We start from the raw sequence: 17,887 nt of genomic DNA on the forward strand, positions 1-17,887 counted from the left end.
AATTATAATTTCTCTTAAATTTGTTTGTACAATAATATTTCATTACCAATTTTATTTCCAGAAATTATTATCAATTTATTTATTTATTACCAATTTTATTTATTTATTACCAATTTTTGTTTTATTTATTTATTTTCATTTTATTTTACTTAATTTATTTTATTATTTATTTATTTATTACCAATTTTATTTCCAGAAATCATTTCATTGTTATTACCAATTTTATCTCCAGAAATTAAGAATAAGTATGAAAGTAGAGAATGTAGTGTTTTTTTCACCATGTAGAAAAAAGTAAAATAATGAGCTACTACTTTTGGGCCTTATTTAGGTCATGTTGAACAGACTTTGGCCAAGGACAGAGTCTTATGTCAACTGGGACCTCCCACCAACTCAACATCTATACATAATTAAGACACTTTAAGTGTAATTATTATTTAATGACCATTTAGCATTCTGATTAACCTGAACATTCAAGCTTCAGGCACTTATTTCATCATCTAACTCATACATAAATGACCACATTTGTATAAATGAAGGCCCAATGCATCAATTTCCATTCAAAGCATAAGGACAAGAAAATTATATACAGAAAAAAGATACAACCTATTTTCATGAATGTCTCCAATTTACCCCAATTTTCTTGGTAAATTTGATTCTTGTCTAATCTACCCTGAAATTTAAAGGAAGGCTTCAATAATAGATTCCATTGCGAAATTGTTATTTTTGTCTTACCTTACTTTTAGTTTGTCTCGTTTGCAATAATATGTAATTGTATACATATTTATGTGCTGTCGGCAAGTGAAAGATGGCTTCCCTCTACCCTTCTAGGTTCTTTGGCTAGATTACCAATTAAATTGAAAGAAAAAAGGTAGACTAATGGGTACAATTATACACCTACAAGAAATAAGACTTGGTGTTCAATAGATTAGTAAAGTGAATATAGTTAACATTAATCAATTGTACATGTCAAAATAGCTACAAGAGAATAATTCAAGTATCTCTGGCATAAAGAAAAGATAAATATTTCAGGTGATGGGTCTCCCAGTTACCTTGATTTGAGTATATGAATGTATCAAATTATCACATCTACCTCAAAAATATGTACATCTAATATGTATCAATGACAAGAGAAGTGAATACCCCAAAACCCAGTGACATCTAGAAGCTTCTATATGCCCAAGGAAGAGGGGAGGGGAGATTTAGGCAACTTAGGGGAGAATAAAAGATTTTTTGAAAAGACCAATGGCCCCTCAGATAAATAGGTGATAGCCTGTGATGAAGTCTGTGTGAGTATTGTATGACTTCCCATCTCCTCTCCTGTTATAAAGTTACTCTTTCTTGGTTGATGGGATTATCTAGAAAGAGATTCTTGACAACTGAGGCTAAAACTCTAGACAGTCTCTTAATATCATCAAATATTTCTTTGCTTGACTGTTGGTTTGATAGAATCATACAAACAAGGTAGGTTTACACATTGAATTTTGTTGATAGATCATCTTTTTTTTTATTCTATAGGCCCCCCCTCCCACTTTGTCCTCCTCTGATATTCATTTTCAAAGAAGCTGTTCACTTGTTTTGTAGAGTTTTTCACAGTACAGTTGTTGCTGCGTCCATCCTAATGGTATTATTTAAAATCTTTACCTGACCTCTGTGTCCTCTATAAAATAATTCTTAAATCCAGAGTCCTGATCTGTTTAGATTCAAATTTTTGACAAGAATATTTCATAGGTGTAATTGTGTATTTCTGTCAAGAGGCATGTATCGTCTTTTTTTTCCCTCTCCCTCTCTATTTATCTTATTAGAGTTGATTTTGGGAATTGTCTGGATTCATTACAGTAGTCCACCCTTATCCCCAGTATTGCTTTCTGCAGTTTCAGAACAGATCAACGGCAGTCCAAAAAATATTAAATAAAAAATTCTGGAAATAAACTTCATGAATTTTAAATTGCCCACCATTCTGGTTAGAGTAATGAAATGTGTTGTCTGTGCCTTCCAGCTCTGTCCTGCCTGAGTTATGAATCATTCCTTTGTCTAGCACGTCTTATGCTACTTGTATGTTAGTCACTCGGTAGCCATCTTGTTATCAGATCAACTGTTGTGGTATCCCAGTGCTCGTGTTCAGGTCACCCTTACTTTGCTTAGTAATAGTCCCAAAGTGCAAGATAAATGATGCTGACAATTTGGATATGCCAAAGAGAAGCCATAAAGTGCTTCCTTAAAGTGAAGAGGTGAAAGTTCTCCAATTAATAAAGAAAGAAAAAAACTTATGCTAAAGTTGTTAAGATCTGTGGAAGCAATGAGTGTTATATCTGTCAAACTGTGAAGTGGGAAAAATTTTTTTTACTACTTTTGGTTTGTACTTCAAACTGCAAAAGTTACAGCCACAATATGAGATAAGCACTAAAAGTGGGAAAGACATTAGATTTATGGTTGGAAGACATGACAAGAAATGTGTTAAAATTGACTGCAGTAGTCTTCAATACTATCTGCGGTTTCAGGCATCCACTAGGGACCTTGGAATGCATTCGCTATGGATAAAGAGAGATGACTGTATTTCATAAGAGTATTACAAAATTAAAGTGTTTTATTTTTATCATTCCTTCATGTATTAGGTAGAATACTTCTATAGACAGAAAATTCTCCGGTGGTACAATTTTTATAGGATAGTCAGGTTAAATGCTTGATTACTTCTCTTGTATCCATTTTCAGATTGATACATTACTTCTCTAGCAATCTCCAAAGGCACCCAGTGGATTTATGTTTAGTATCATTATAAATTTAGGAACTGTTTTACTTTTGAATATGTAAAAAAATCATTCAAATTTAGTGATCCTAAGGTGATTCAAAATATTAAACCAAAACTATGTGTACAGTTGAAAAGTAATGTAAAAGAATAAAACAAAATACTAGAGAAAGATTTGTTGAATATACTAAAAGAGTGATTTGTGTTTAAAAACAGAATTTCCTCAGTTTTTGGAATGCTAATAGTACTAACAAATTGATAGTAAATAAAATTGAACAATAAAATTCCACTAATACATTTCTTTCCTAAAATCTACGATGTGTTGTCTATTTATCATATGCAGGATGTATTCCAAACACTACAACTAATCATAAAGAATATTCTCAACTCTATGAAGAAAGTATTATTATTACCATTTTACATTTGAAGATAACTAATCTTCTTAGAAAGCTGATTGACAGTTAATATTATAGCTATTCCCTGTTTAACCTTCCTAAATTCCTTAGAGGATTTATGAATGGCTCCAGGAGATCCACCATTCTCCATAACTACCTATGTGCATGTACATTTTTCTAGAGAGACTTTCCGTAGCTTTAACCAAATTTTGAAAGGAAACTGTGATCTCCTATCCTCCCAGAAAGTCAAGAATCAGTGCAATATATGAGTTGATTAGTAAATGTATGATGAAGACATTGAGAATTCAGAAGAGTCTGGTCATTTTTTATTTGCACAAACATTATGAAGATCTATCTGATAGTAGAGGCACTAGCTAGCCACCTTACTTTAGATGTATACGTTTTTCAATATACATGATTTTCTATCTAAAAACTTATATAGAGTCTCAAATATATCTCCTGTCTTAGTTTACATGTTTTCTGGTGCCATGTAAAACTTGGTGTAGACATTGCTAGACATTATGTATGCTAGCTTTAAAATTTCAGTAGGTATACATTTCTCAATGCCATAAAATACAAAAATCGAAGTTGAATGAAATTATATAGGAAACGCCTACAGATATTTCAGAGGAAAAAGATTGCTAATGAAAACACAATCATCTAAATAAAATATAAAGATTGTAAATAACCACCACCCGTTTTAATGTACGCACTTGACAGGAGTACCGAGAAGGAAGTTCAGGCTGATTTCTCCCCCATCCCCAACAGTGAATTCCTTTTTAAACACAGACTGCCAGTCCTTTTTTCATGTACCTCTTCTATATTATTAATATAAATTTTGGTTTCAGCAATATTATTGATGCAATCTCAACTATTTTTTAGTGGATTGGTCATTTTTTATAACTCCGTGTCCTTCATCCTAGACTCCACCTCTAACTGTCAGAACCAAATCATAATATCAGTTACTCATTATTAATAGAATCTCAAAAATACATTCATCAACTTATCTAAAGTTTTAATACTGTATTCTAAATACTGTATTTTAAGCACAAATTGTTCTTTTATAGAAAAAAATTATTATGCCCTGATGAGTATTCTATTTTGTTTCTATTTAATGGTACTTTTTATCATTCTGTTCATTAAGATAATCATCCTGGAACCATAAACACACACAATAAAATGCTTCGGGGACAGATTACCAATATTTCTAATTAAAGATATTGTTGACCATAAGCTAATTAGAGTAAGCAACATTTTAAGCATGGTACAGAAATTATAAAATTATAAATTACTAAAATTAAAGACAGTGTATAGTTGGAATTTTATAAGGCTACATAAAGCATTTTTACATTGAAGTAAAAATAATATAGGGTTGGATTTTTTCCAATGAAATTTTATTATTTTTAAATTCGCTAATTACTGGCAATGACGCCACCTGGCAGAATTTATATTTAGATCCAAGAAGGAATAAACACTGTACTCTACTTTCATCCACATTCTATTTGTTTATTTATTTATTGTTCTGGCTTTATAAGTTAAGTGGTAAATTGAAATATTATCTTATTAATATAAGCACAGTTCAAACCTTCACTTAAATAATTCAAGTGGAGATTTTTTCTTCCTGCTTGAATTAATCTACTGTGTTTTATGATGGAGAGGTCATTGTTAATGCCCACAGTGAGGAGAAACATTAGTAAATGAATGATTTATCCTGTCTTTGCATTTGTGTAAACAAGATAACTGTGAATAAATCTTTCCTATTTTACCTTGAAAATGCAATTCTAGAATGTATTAAGCCTTAAACGGTAAACTGAAAGGACTGAGACAAGTAAAGTCAACCCTCTGGAAAAGCAGAGGCTAGAAGAGGGGCAATCCTGGCTCCAGAAGTCAGGTCAAAGAGGAGGCTTTGCTTGTCAGGATCATACTCTGTGACTTCACACAGTGGCTCCAGGGGAGAGAACAATGTTTCTTACAAACACTAGAAGAATGTTTGTCTGAAGCTCAAGAAGTCAAGGACTAATTGAATTCTAAAGCAGAATGAAACCGTTAAGATTGCATGGTAAACTTGGTACTATATGCAAAAAGCAGAACAGAAGTGGTTACATTAATTCTCAAGTAATTCTCAAGTTAGCAGGGAATAAGGAATAAGATTTATTGGCACCAGAATTATTTATGCCAATATATACACATGGAAAAAAATAGAACGTTTAATTCAAGATTTAAAAGTGTTCAGGAAATGCTGAAAAAAATTATACTGTACCTTCCACTCCCCCCGCTCCCTCGCAAGGGGACAACTCTAAAACAAAAAATAGGGCTCAAATTCCGTGATCATTTTACTGTTTTATATTTGGCACATTAGATATAAAGATTTCTTCAAAATTACTTCTGGCCATTCTATAGGAAATCAGTCCACTGACAGAGAAGTAGTAGTAGATATTCAATATAACCAGCTAGCCAAACGTTTAATTTTTTAAAGCAAGGAAATTGGTAAATTCAGGAAACTATTCTGGTGAAACTACTATGTACATAATTCACAAAGAAATGAAAACACTAGGATGTGGCCAGATGCTTGAAGCTTATATACCATCTTTAGGCTAAACAAAGGGAAAATGGTTTTGAGCTTTGGGATGAGGGAAGCAAGTTGTAAGAAGTGAAGGAGAGGAAATGTGTGGTAAATAAGTGTTTTGTTGTTGTTGTTGTTGTTGTTATGCAGCTATCAGTTGGGTGGTAAGAGTGGTCTCCAAGAGTAGCTTTTTTTCTGGTAAAAAGACATTTTTATAAATAGAAACTCCCTTTATACATGTAAATTTCTTTTGCAAAAGAGGAAATGTATACTCTAGTTCAGGCGGTTAGCGGGCGCTAAAGAGCCTTTTCTATATTACTGGTTCTCAATTGCCATTAGTCAAAATAATCTGTATGCCAAACAGACATATTTTGAAGTGGTATATTGTGGTGCACTTCAATCTGCACCTGTACTAAGTAGCACCTTTGTCAGCAAAATTCTACTGTTCTGAGTAGGCAACACCAGATAAATGTTACTCTTCCCACAATTGTGTCCCAATGAGGCCTATCTCTGTCAGGCTGTGTTTTGATTTATATGAACCTTTTTGGAGCATCTGGTACATGAGACTTATGGTGTGTAGTAGTGTCATAAGGATGATTAGAGTATGTTCAGTAATTCTCCTCGCCAATGTAGACAAACCTAAAAGAATACAGTGGTGTGCTCTCAGGTTATCTGTTTGGCGTGTCGAGATTCCCTCATTGAGAAACGTTTTATCTTCTCTATCACCACATACCTCATGTTGGGATTATTTAGCTATATCTTTTCTTCTGTACTAGAAGGCCACTAATGTACTTGCCACCCTTGATTGTGGGCTGGACTGGAGATTCCTTTCTAATTAGAATACATGAAAATTATGGGATGTCACTTTCAATATTAGATTACAAAGAGACTATAGCTTCCTTCTGTGGGCCCTCCCTAGACCTCTCTCTGTCTCACTCTGAGAGAAGCCAGCTGCCATATTGCGAACTTCCCTTTGGAGAAGCTCATGTAGCAAGGAACTGAGAGAGGCCTCAAGCCAAACAGCCAGTGGGGAAGTAAGGCCCTCGGTCTGATAGTTTGTGAGAAACTGAACATTGACAGCAAACCGTGAGTGAGCTTGGAAGTGAATACTCTGAGTTAAGCCTTCAGAGGAGACCTCAGCTGAAGTAGAGGTTAAATTATTGAATTCTTGACCTAAAGAAACTGTGAAATAATAAGTATTTATTATTAAGCTGCTGAGTTTGCAAATGAGGGTGGAGACTTGTTATATGGCAATAGATAACTAATGCACATACTAAGGCAGGATCTTTTTCTGAGTCATTTCTTTATTCCCCAAATAACTGCATAATCCCATGCTTTACTATGGATTACCTGGATTATACTAGATGCTCAATGAATATTTTTCAGATTACACTTTGAATAATATCAAAATCTATTAAATGCTAACAATGTGTCAAGCATTATTCTAAGTGTTTCACATATATTTATACTTGTAATCATCGCAAGCTCCCTATGAGGTAGGTTCAGTCATTCTCTCCATTTTATGAATGAAGAAATTGAAGTTTGGAGATATTAGGAAATGTTCTCAAGATCACAGTTTCTAAGCAACAGGGTCCTATATTTGAATCCAAATAGTCTGGCTCCAAATTACATGCTTTCAGCCTTCATGCTTTTCTGCTTCTCTATGAATTTATGAATACTTGCTCAATGAAAGAATGAATCACCCAATCATTTATAACACTGAAACTTACATATATATAGCTTAAGTTGTGTCTTTTATTGTTCCTAGGTATGTAATGAACACTACTTAGAAACGTTAAAGCTATGGTCTACAAATTATTTTTGTAAAAACACTATTTGTTTACAAATATTTGACTACACATGAAGAATCAGAAACAGGTAATTTTAAAATAAAGAAAAATCTGTCTAAATTCAGAAGACAAATCTTACATTCTAGTGAAATAAGAATTCTGGAAATATGAAATCATAGCTCTTCCTCCCTTTCTTCCTTTCTCTCCCCAGTGAACACCTATACCTTTCCAATAAAATACCTACTTTTAGATGTAATTCTTGAAAGCATGAAAATAAAATTTATTTCCATCATGATTTTCTCAATTCTACTTGTCTAACATTGATTTTTTCTATTCGTAATGCAGCACAACCCGGTATGATTTCCCATTGTTTCCTTCCTAAAACCGTGCACCTGCACCATCGATTATGCCAGGAAGAGCTAGCACAGCTTTGGAATGAAAACCAATAACATGCTTTGAAAATAGAGACAAGACAGCTTAGAAGATTGATTCTGAATTATGGAGCTGCTTCCTGATCTGCAACCACCCAAATTCTTACAGCTTGACAGCTAGTTAGTGAGCACAGGACAAACCACAGGCTTGCCTCATGACCTAAATGAGGGCAATTTGCACAGTTTGTGGTGTAGTTATCACAGAAAATACTGCAAATCAAAATCTTTTGAACTAAAGTACTGGAATAGTTCTGTTTCCAAGTTTTTTCATCTTTAAAATGGGAATAAAGACATTTAAAATTGTAGAGTTGTTTCAGGAATGAAGTCAAATCACATATTTGGAAGCTTTATTAATATAATAGTTAATATACAAATGCAAAGTATTACCCTAATTATTATGATTATCTTTGAAATCATATTATTTTTAATTTTACTACTATGCAAATTTCTTTTTATAATTTTTTAAATTATAATTTTCAATTTATGAAGAATTACAAGAATAGTGCAAAAATGCATATCCTTTACTTAGATTTATCAATCGTTAACATGTGGTGAATCTATTTTATTAAATCATTTTGTGCTCACCCTATGCACTCTCTCAGGCATACTTTCCCTCTGAATTATTTGAGAGTAAATTATCTCAATAACCTGAGGATAAATTAGAAACATCAGTTTTTTATCCTAAATACTTCAGAGTGTATTTGCTAAGAGAAAAGCCAGTGTTTACATAAACACAGTTAAATAATCAAAATCAGAAAACTTAATATTGACATAATGCTCTTGTCCAACACACTATCCATACCCAAATTTTGAAAATTGTCCTAAAAATGTCTTTGCTGGCTATGTCTTCAACCCAACCATTCACCCTTTTTGGAGATGAATTTAAGCCTTTTAAAAATGCTTTTAATCTTTCATGATCTTGACAGCTTTTTAAGTACACAAGCTAATTTTTTCTATAGAATTTCCCTCCTTTCTCTCATATACACTGTGCCTTTAATTTATATATTTGCAGAGAAATGCATTAGGGTAGAATTTGTAAGGCATTTTTGAAGAAGTCCAAGAAGCAGATAGCCAATATGCTCTTTGCTACTCCTGAGGAAAAAGAAAAGAAAAGTGGTGCATATTCCTTTGGATTTCCAACAAATAAATTTTACTTTGGTTATCATTGAAAGCTGTTAATATTTTTTACAAAAGCAAAAACAGACCAAATGAAATCAATGATGGTTGAGAAGATGAAAAGAAGTCGGTTAATGTGCACAAATATACAGTTAGAAAGAAGGAGTAAGTTTTAATGCTTGGTAGCAGAGTTGGGGGACTGTAGTTAACAACAATGTATTGTGTATTTTAAAATAATTTAAAGGGAGGACTTCTACTTTAGGTGATCATATTCTGGAGGTGATGGATAACTTAAATATCCTGATCATGATAATTTTGCGTTTTATTCCTGTAACAAAGTATCACATATGCCTCATAAATATGTACAAATATCATTTGTCAATTTAGAAAACGCTGCCGAATTTTTAAAAAAGGATATATATCACCTTGAGATTCATTGTGTTTTACACAACATATTGAGAAACAGAAACTAGATTTAGACACAAATCTGTAAACTGATAGTTGTGTTTCTATGTTTTTGATAACATCCAGACATAGACTGTACTACAGTAGTCTCCCCTTATCTGCAGGGGATATGCTCCAAGACCCCAAGTGGATGCCTGAAACCAGATATTACTGAACCCCATTACAGTCAATCAGAACATGTTTCTATTCATGCCAATGCCTTTTCCATATTTACTAAGCACTAGTCATATACTATGACAGTAACTTTCCAAGTCTGAGGTGCAACAGCAAAACTAGCACAATTTTTTTTCCCTTCTCACGATTTGACAGACAATTCATTCTTACCTCCGATTTTAGCAATCTCAGCATGTGATTTTTTTTCTTTATTAAGTTGAGAACTTTCACCTTTTTATTTAAGAAAAACACTGCTTCTCTTTGGCATATCACGATTGCCAACATCACTACTTTCGTGCTTTGGACCTATTACTAAGTAAAATAAGGATGACTTGAACACAAGTGTTGGGATACCAAGACAGTTGACCTGATGACCGAGATGGCTACTAAGTGACTAATGGGCAGGTCCATAATGCATACAGCATTATATGTATAATGCTGGACAGGGAGATCATTCACATCCCAGGCAGGATGGTGGGGGACAGTGCAAGATTTCATTACACTACTCATTACACTACTCAGAAGAGTGTACAATTAAAAACTTATGAATTGTTTATTTTTTGAAATTTTCATGTAATATTTTCAGATTGCAGTTGATCATGGGTAACTGAATCTGAGGAAAACTAAACTATGGATAAGGGGAGTCCACTGTTATTCATCTTTTCTATCATGCCTTGAAGATTTATTCATTCCCCAAAAATGTCATACTGTTGAGAAGGGCAGCCAGTTTCTCAGTAGCTATCCTTTAACAAATTGAAATAGACTAATGGAATGGCAAGGTGATGTGCTAAGTATGCATTCCTTTAGGAATTCCAAGATCCCAACAACAGCCCTGAATCTATAGGAAACTGACCCATCATTGTGAGTTAAAATTTCAAGATGACCACATGCCTGGAATGTTAATTCAGCAAAGATCAAGGCGGAACTTCATTTGCCATTTTCGTGTAATCTTGTTACAGTATTAATTGCTGATTTCTGTATAATCTTTGCATACTCATGGTAATAATGATAGCTATCCATCTCTGAAAAAGGCCACTGTTTTCAAATATAACTTGCTACAATAATAACAGCTGCCAGTCTCATGAGAAACTTTGCTGTATTATTTTACATTTTATGAGCAATGAAATGGCAGTATGAACCAATCCTTGACCTCTGACTTCAAGAAATATATGAACTGCTTCTCTTCTAGTTCCTTTGTTACTTTGCATATTACCAAGCATTGGAACAAAGCAAGCATGGTTTTAATTTTCACCTGCCAAAACTGCTAAAATCAATCTTGCTGTATTCAATAAACAACTCACTGTGCATAGATGGGTAAATTTTATTAGTGGATGAATAGCAATGGAATCCTGCTGTTAAATCATAAAATAAAACCCATATATGTGACAAATATCTTTCAGTCCATGACCGTCTTCCTAGGTAATCATATATAGTATGAAAGATGAATTTTCTTATGACCTTATGCGTATAGGACAAAATACAATGATGTTGTAAGTCATGAGCTTCACACAAAGTAGTTAATTCTGAGTAAAGTGTTAGAAAATACTCCCAAGACTAGGAGGCCATCTTTCAGTACTGATTTGATCTATTAGTTAATCAAGGGCACTATCTCTCGTGGGTCATATATTCAGTCAACAAACTTTTATCAGATCCTATACCGTACAAGATGTGATTCAAGGCTCTCGAAAGATAAAGATGGATTAAGACATATTACTACCTTTAGGGGACTAATGGCTTAATTAGGGAAGAAGCCATATGAACAAATCATCAGCACAGAGTGATAAATGCAAATTATTATGAATGTGCTCTCTGAGAAGTAGAACGTAACCCTTATTTGGGAAGAAATAATATGAAGTTTCATTTTCTTTATAACTTTCTCCTCCTCCCCACTTTAGGTTAGAAACCCTTTCTCTATACTTTCATGTGAATATGTGTATGTTTCTACCATGGTGTTTACCATATGATATTAAGGTTTGAGCTCTTGCTAACTGGATGACTGTGACAAGACAGACCTGTAAGTTTCTTCTTTTTTAAATGAGGACAATTCATTCATTCATTCATTCTTGATCAAAAAAACTTCTCTGCTACACATTTTTAAGTGTAATATATTTTTAATATTGCTTTACTTATAGGGCTAATATGGGGATTAAATGAGGTAAATCAGATAAAGCATTTAGCCCAGTATCTAGCACATGGTAAATTCTTAATAAATGCTGGCAACATATTTATTATTATGTTACATGATTTTGGTTAATACTATATCTCTAGTGGTTTTTATCTTTTAACAGCATGTGCTAAATATGTGTTTAAAGTATTTGTATTTTTTTTCTCCATATCATGAAAATCTTGAAAGTTTGAGGAGACTCAGATAAAGCTCAGGTAGATTAAGAGGTTTATTTATTTTCAGAGTTCAATAGTACACATATTTAACAATTTAACTTGTGACCAACTTTCTTTTCCACCAGAGCCTAGCCCACTACCTGATACACAGTAAGAAATATTTGTCATATTTGTCATATTGATTTAACTTGACTTTATGAATTTCAGCCAGTTGTGACCTTAGTTGGAAGGTCAGCATCTTCAGCATAGGAACAATTAAGCCATTCATTGAACAATTTCTGTTTCTCCTGATAAATGCTTCTCCCTCTGTCACCTGCAAGAATAGCTTCTTCTGAGAAGGAAGAAAAACCATGAAAGTTGGTGCTTTCAAAAAACTGGATGAATGGAGTTCACCTTTTTACCCTCCAATAGGGAGTTAGGGCAGACTTTCATTTTGGAAGTTAACATTTTGAGCTATATGTAATCCAAAAAAGAACACCTGAGCTAATATTTTATAGTAAATTCTTTTATTTTAAAGATATTGGTTTAATTTATTCACTTTCTATGTACTAAATTTTACATCATAATGCCATTTGTAGGACTTTAATTTAGCAAGCATTTCAGAGTTTGATTTCTTTAATTCAATCGCTTTCTATGTACAAAATTTTACCTCATAATGCCATTTGTAGAACTTTAATTTAGCAAGCATTTCAGAGTCTGATTTCTTAGTCTTAATGGATTCATATAACATAGGTATTGCAATCTTGCTACAAAATGCCAAGATTTTTAATATGATCAATATTTGATAAGTAATGTTCAATACATTTGTTATTGGGAGGTACATCACTAATCTTTTATTAACTTCTTTTCTTCTGGATAATACATCCACAGTGTGAATTTCCACTGGGACCTACAGTTATTAGATCAGGTAGATTGAAGCACATATAACCAAATGGATTTTTTTTTTCCCTTGCATTAAGTCCCAAAGCAACTGTCGTCATGCACTAGAGAAGCCAGAAATCTAGGTCTTCGTTTATACTTACTGACATGGTTTGGCTCTGTCCCCAACCAAATCTCATGTTGAATTGTAGTTCCCATAATCCCACGTGTTATGGGAGGGACATGGTGGGAGGTAATTCAGTCATGGGGATGGTTATGTCCATGCTGTTCTCGTGACTGACTAAGTTCTCACAAGATCTGATGGTTTTATAAGGAGCTTCCCCCACCACCTTCACTCTGTGCTTCTCCTTGCTGCTGCCATGTGAAGAAGGGCATGTTTGTTTCCCCTTCTGCCATTATTGTAAGTTTCCTGAGGCCTCCCCAACCCTGCAGAACTGTGAGTCGATTAAACCTCTTTTGTTTATAAATTACCCAGTATTGGATATGTCTTTTTTAGCAGTGTGAGGACAGACTAATACACCTGCTTACTGATTTTGAGACCTATTTTACGTTTAAAAATATATATTATAGTGTCTTGATACTTAATGGCATTTTCATATTACGGAGTCATTAATAGTGTGATTGCCACTCCATGGAAACAACAACAACAACAACAACATCACTCAACTGTCTATATTGCCCACTTGAGAATTTAGTTTCAACCTCCTGTTAATGAGATGCTTTTATTGCCACAATTTTTTTAGTTGTTATTATTCTATACACTTTTTAAAAAATATGAAATTCTTCACAAATGTGCATATCATCCTTGCACAGAGGCCATGCTAATCTTCTCCGTATCATTCCAATTATAGTACATGTGCTACCAAAGAGAGCAATTTCCACCATTTCTAAACAGTTCTAAATTTTTTTTTTTGATACGCAAGGGAGTGAAGTGGGGCACAGGTATAACAGAGGGATTTGCCCACAATCCATAGCCAAACATAGAGGGCACAATAAGGTAACAGTTTCATGGGGTGAATGTTTATTTCTGAGCCCACTGAATTCCCCTAGGGACAGGAAGGCTGAGCAGCAGTGACATCCAGTTATAATTCTTTTACCTTGTTGAAAGCAGGTTCAGTGAGCTGGGCAAGTCCCTTCTTATTTTCTAACAACAACATTAAAACATGAAGCAAGTGTGATTTCTGGATAGAAAGATTCTCCTGAGAATTCTGTGGGTACACCATGTTTCATTTGTTGTAATATATGCACTTCAAGTTTCTGGGTCAAATGCACACGTATCTTCATGTGGCTTATGTAAGTATCTTGGAAAACAGTTTACAACTTGCTGTTTACAGTTTCACAGCCCTTGAGAGAAGTGATGCATTAATTTTCTGGTGAAGATTAGGGGCCTTTTTGCTTTATAGGGGAATTGGGCTAAGAGTTTCCCTAAACACCCAGGTTGTGATCCCTGTCATGTTATTAAGAACACAGTAAAGCCAGTTTATCATTTTAGTCTTATCTCTTCATTTACAAAATTGAAGTGTTGAATTGGATATTCTTTAAGGTATTTTGCCCCCAAAACAAACAAATGAAAAAAAAAAATAATGAACAAACAAAACTATTACTTTTCTTGTTAAATATTTCAGTGAGAAAGTTTTTGTTCAATTGGAGTGAAGGGGAGTGTGTAACCCACCATGCTTGTTTAGCAGTGACATTGACAAAGCCAAGGATGATTGATTTGTGCATGCAAGTTAGATTTCCTGGTGAAAGAACAAGATCTTGAAAGACACTAATTAATTAGAGACACAGAAGGAAATAAAAGGACAGCCCCAGACTTGACCCTCAGTAGGATTTGAAGCTGACATCCAGGAAACTTTCATTCTTAATTATTGATGCTTCTGCTACTTTTTTTTTTTTCTCCATCCTTTGCAAGCAGGTATTGCCCCTGTCCTTTAAAATCTTCTAATTCCCCTTCTCTGCTAGTCTGTATCCACGTGACGAAAGCACTGTATGCTTCTCATTGTATTGTTTTCAAACTCTATTATGCGCTTTAGGGCTAAGTTACTCTTGGAGAGACCACAAAAAACAATTATAAGGAAGTTTTTGCAGAAATTTTTCTTAGGATATCTTTTCAGAAAAGGAACCGCTGAGTTGAACTACTGCATATGACACTTAAACATATTGATAAATATTGTCAAACTAGCCTCCAGGAAGATCATACCCCTGGAGGAGAGTGCCTGTTTCCTGGAATTACATTGTTGTTTTATTTTAAACATTTCCACATGGGTTTCATTTTAATTTACATTTCTTTGATGACTAGCAAATAGAACATTTAAGTTTATTAGTCATTTTATTTATTGTTTTATGAATACACTATTTATGTTACAGGATAGGGGTCCCGATCCAGACCCCAAGAGAGGGTTCTTGGATCTTGCGCAAGAAAGAATTAAGGGTGAGTCAACAGTGCAAAGCAAAAGCAAGTTTATTAAGAAAGTAAAATCATGAAAGAACGGCTACTCCATAAACAAAGTAGAGCATTCTCGAAAGTAAGAGGAGGAATGTATCCACCCTAGGTACAATTTTTTTCAACCTAGTTAAAAAAATAAAAAATAAAAAAAAAAGAATGCTTTTTTTTAACCTAGGTACTTTCTTTTACCTAAGTTAAAAAGAAAAAGATCATGAGGAGATGTGCTCTGCTACAAGGGTTTGTGATAAAGGATTAATTTTCTTAATTAGTATATTTTGCAAGAATTAATATTACTGACTTTAAAGCAAAATTAGGAGTGCCTTTTTTCTCAAGTTATTGGGATATCAGGACACTCCCAAGTCTGAGTCTGTTTGGTAAACATCATCCATCTGTTCCCTTAACCTTAAGCATGTAGAGGCTAGGAATACCTAACTTTCTGGAAATGCAGCCCAGCAAGTCCCAGCCTCATTTTCCTAGCCTCTACTCAAGATGGAGTCTCTCTGGTTCCAAAATCTGATGTATCTCCCCAACTCCTTTACAAGAGGACCCTTAATCCTAAAGGTATAGTCACTTCCATGGTCACCAGAGAGCTGTTACAGGAAAGGGGTCCGGATCCAGACCCCAAAGAGGGCTTTTGGATCTTGTGCAAGAAATGATTCAGGGCGAGTCCATAGACTAAAGTGAAAGACAGTTTATTAGGAAAGTAAAGGAATAAAAGAATAGCTACTCCATAGACAGATCAGCCCTGTGGGCTGCTGATTGACCATTTTTATGGTTATTTCTTGATGATATGCTAAACAAGGGGTGGATTATTCATGCCTCCCTTTTTAGACCATATATTGTAACTTCCTGATGTTGCCATGGCATTTGTAAACTGACATGGTGCTGGTGGGAGCGTAGCAGTGAGGATGACCAGAGGTCACTCTCATCACCATCTTGGTTTTGGTAGGTTTTGGCCGGCTTCTTTACTGCAACCTGTTTTGTCAGCAAGGTCTTTATGACCTGTATCTTTTGCCGACCTCCTCTCTCACCCTGTGACTTAGAATGTTTTAGGAATTCTAAGTCTGGGAATGCAGCCCAGTAGGTCTCAGCCTTATTTTACCCAGCTCCTGTTGAAGATGCAGTTGCTCCAGTTCAAACGCCTCTGACGTTTATGTCTTGGCCACTTTCCTTTTGGTGTATCTGTTCATTTTCCTATTTAATCCAACTCTTTATGGTAAGGCTATGGCATAGATTCCAACATTTTATGTAATGAATCTCTAAAGTGAAGGTATTAATTGATATGTTCCAGATATCAAACATGTTGAGAGCGAAGTTGATTTTTATTTGAAAGATAAGAGGGATGATTATTTTTGTAGTTTTGAACAAATGAAATATACCCTCATTCTCTATATGAAAAGGGACTGAACTGAGCAGTCAATAAATATCTGAAAGAGGGATACAGATATTTATTTTCTGAATTCAGAAAAGAGAAAAAAAATCAATCTGCATTATTCCCACAATATTCTTGGGCTATATTTCATGCTAGGATAATTTGTCCTGTTTCTCCTAAGTCACAGAGACAATGATTTTTACGGTATTACTGTCGGTCTTTCCTAGGTAACAAGCACAGGATCAAGGGCTTCATCAGTACTGGCCTTGTGATCTCTTTTATGTTGCAGAAACTCCTATGTAAAGCTCACAGGAAAAGTGAACACATTTAGCTTCCTCTAGAACCAGGACCATGTTTGTCTGTGTCCTTCTTTGAGACCATTTCTTAATCTCTACTTAAAAGTGAAAGATAAATGGGAATAAAATAAGCTACATATTACAAGATCAATAAGAAGAGACAAAACAATAAAAATAAGCACCTACATTGAAAGCATTGAGTCAAGCAAAATGAACTACAACAAAGGATTAAGGTGGGTTTGTCAGCTGGATTATTTATAACCCAAAACAATAAAACCAACCTAGGATATAAAGCTTAAAGTTCAATTCTTAAAATATGTTTAAAGAAAGGGTTGCAGAGTATATATTTTATGTTGTACAATCAACCTTATGGTCTGGGTCAGTTAATAATGCCACGCTTTCCTACTGTAACTATGATAAATGTCATTCATCAATCCAGCATTACTTTCAACTGGGCCTAGACAAAGCCTTAGAATGTTTCCCAACAGAACTCTCCAAGCAGCTATTATCAATCAAGAAGTTAGTATTTGAATTAGCATGTATTACCATTTCAATGCTTGACTCATCTGCTAAAGGTATGTACAGTTTTATTAATTTAAAGATAGAAAAGCCAATCAGCCTTTATGCAGCAAGTTAATTCTTTCTCTAAAGTTAGCAGCTTTCTAGCAAAGGCTTCTTTCTCAGCTCTTGAATCTTCTTTAACCCAGAGCTTTCCAACTGGAAAACATACCAGTATGTCAAAACAGGTACAGATACATAGAAGTTATTGATTCTTCAGCCTTGAGAAGGCCAGGTGGGGTTGAAGATACCAGAAATCCTAGGCTGTTACTTACAGCCATGAACAGCCACATCTGTGTACTCCAGTATGCAAATATTATTGTTTTCTATACATATTATG

At 34.3% G+C, this 17,887-nt stretch overlaps 1 protein-coding gene and 1 non-coding gene across 16 annotated transcripts in view; one reads left to right on the forward strand and one right to left on the reverse strand.

Annotated features, from left to right (window-relative positions):
• Nucleotides 1-17,887, forward strand: part of NAALADL2 (N-acetylated alpha-linked acidic dipeptidase like 2) — a 1,372,789-nt gene that overhangs the window by 959,262 nt on the left and 395,640 nt on the right. The gene's annotated exons all lie outside the window — the stretch shown is intronic.
• On the reverse strand, nt 13,644-13,750 carry LOC129034306 (U6 spliceosomal RNA). The gene has a single exon (XR_008501811.1). It is a non-coding gene; the product is annotated as a U6 spliceosomal RNA (small nuclear RNA).

The sequence above is a fragment of the Pongo pygmaeus genome, chromosome 2 (assembly GCF_028885625.2).
Source record: "Pongo pygmaeus isolate AG05252 chromosome 2, NHGRI_mPonPyg2-v2.0_pri, whole genome shotgun sequence".
In the NCBI taxonomy this organism is placed as follows: Eukaryota; Metazoa; Chordata; class Mammalia; order Primates; family Hominidae; genus Pongo; species Pongo pygmaeus.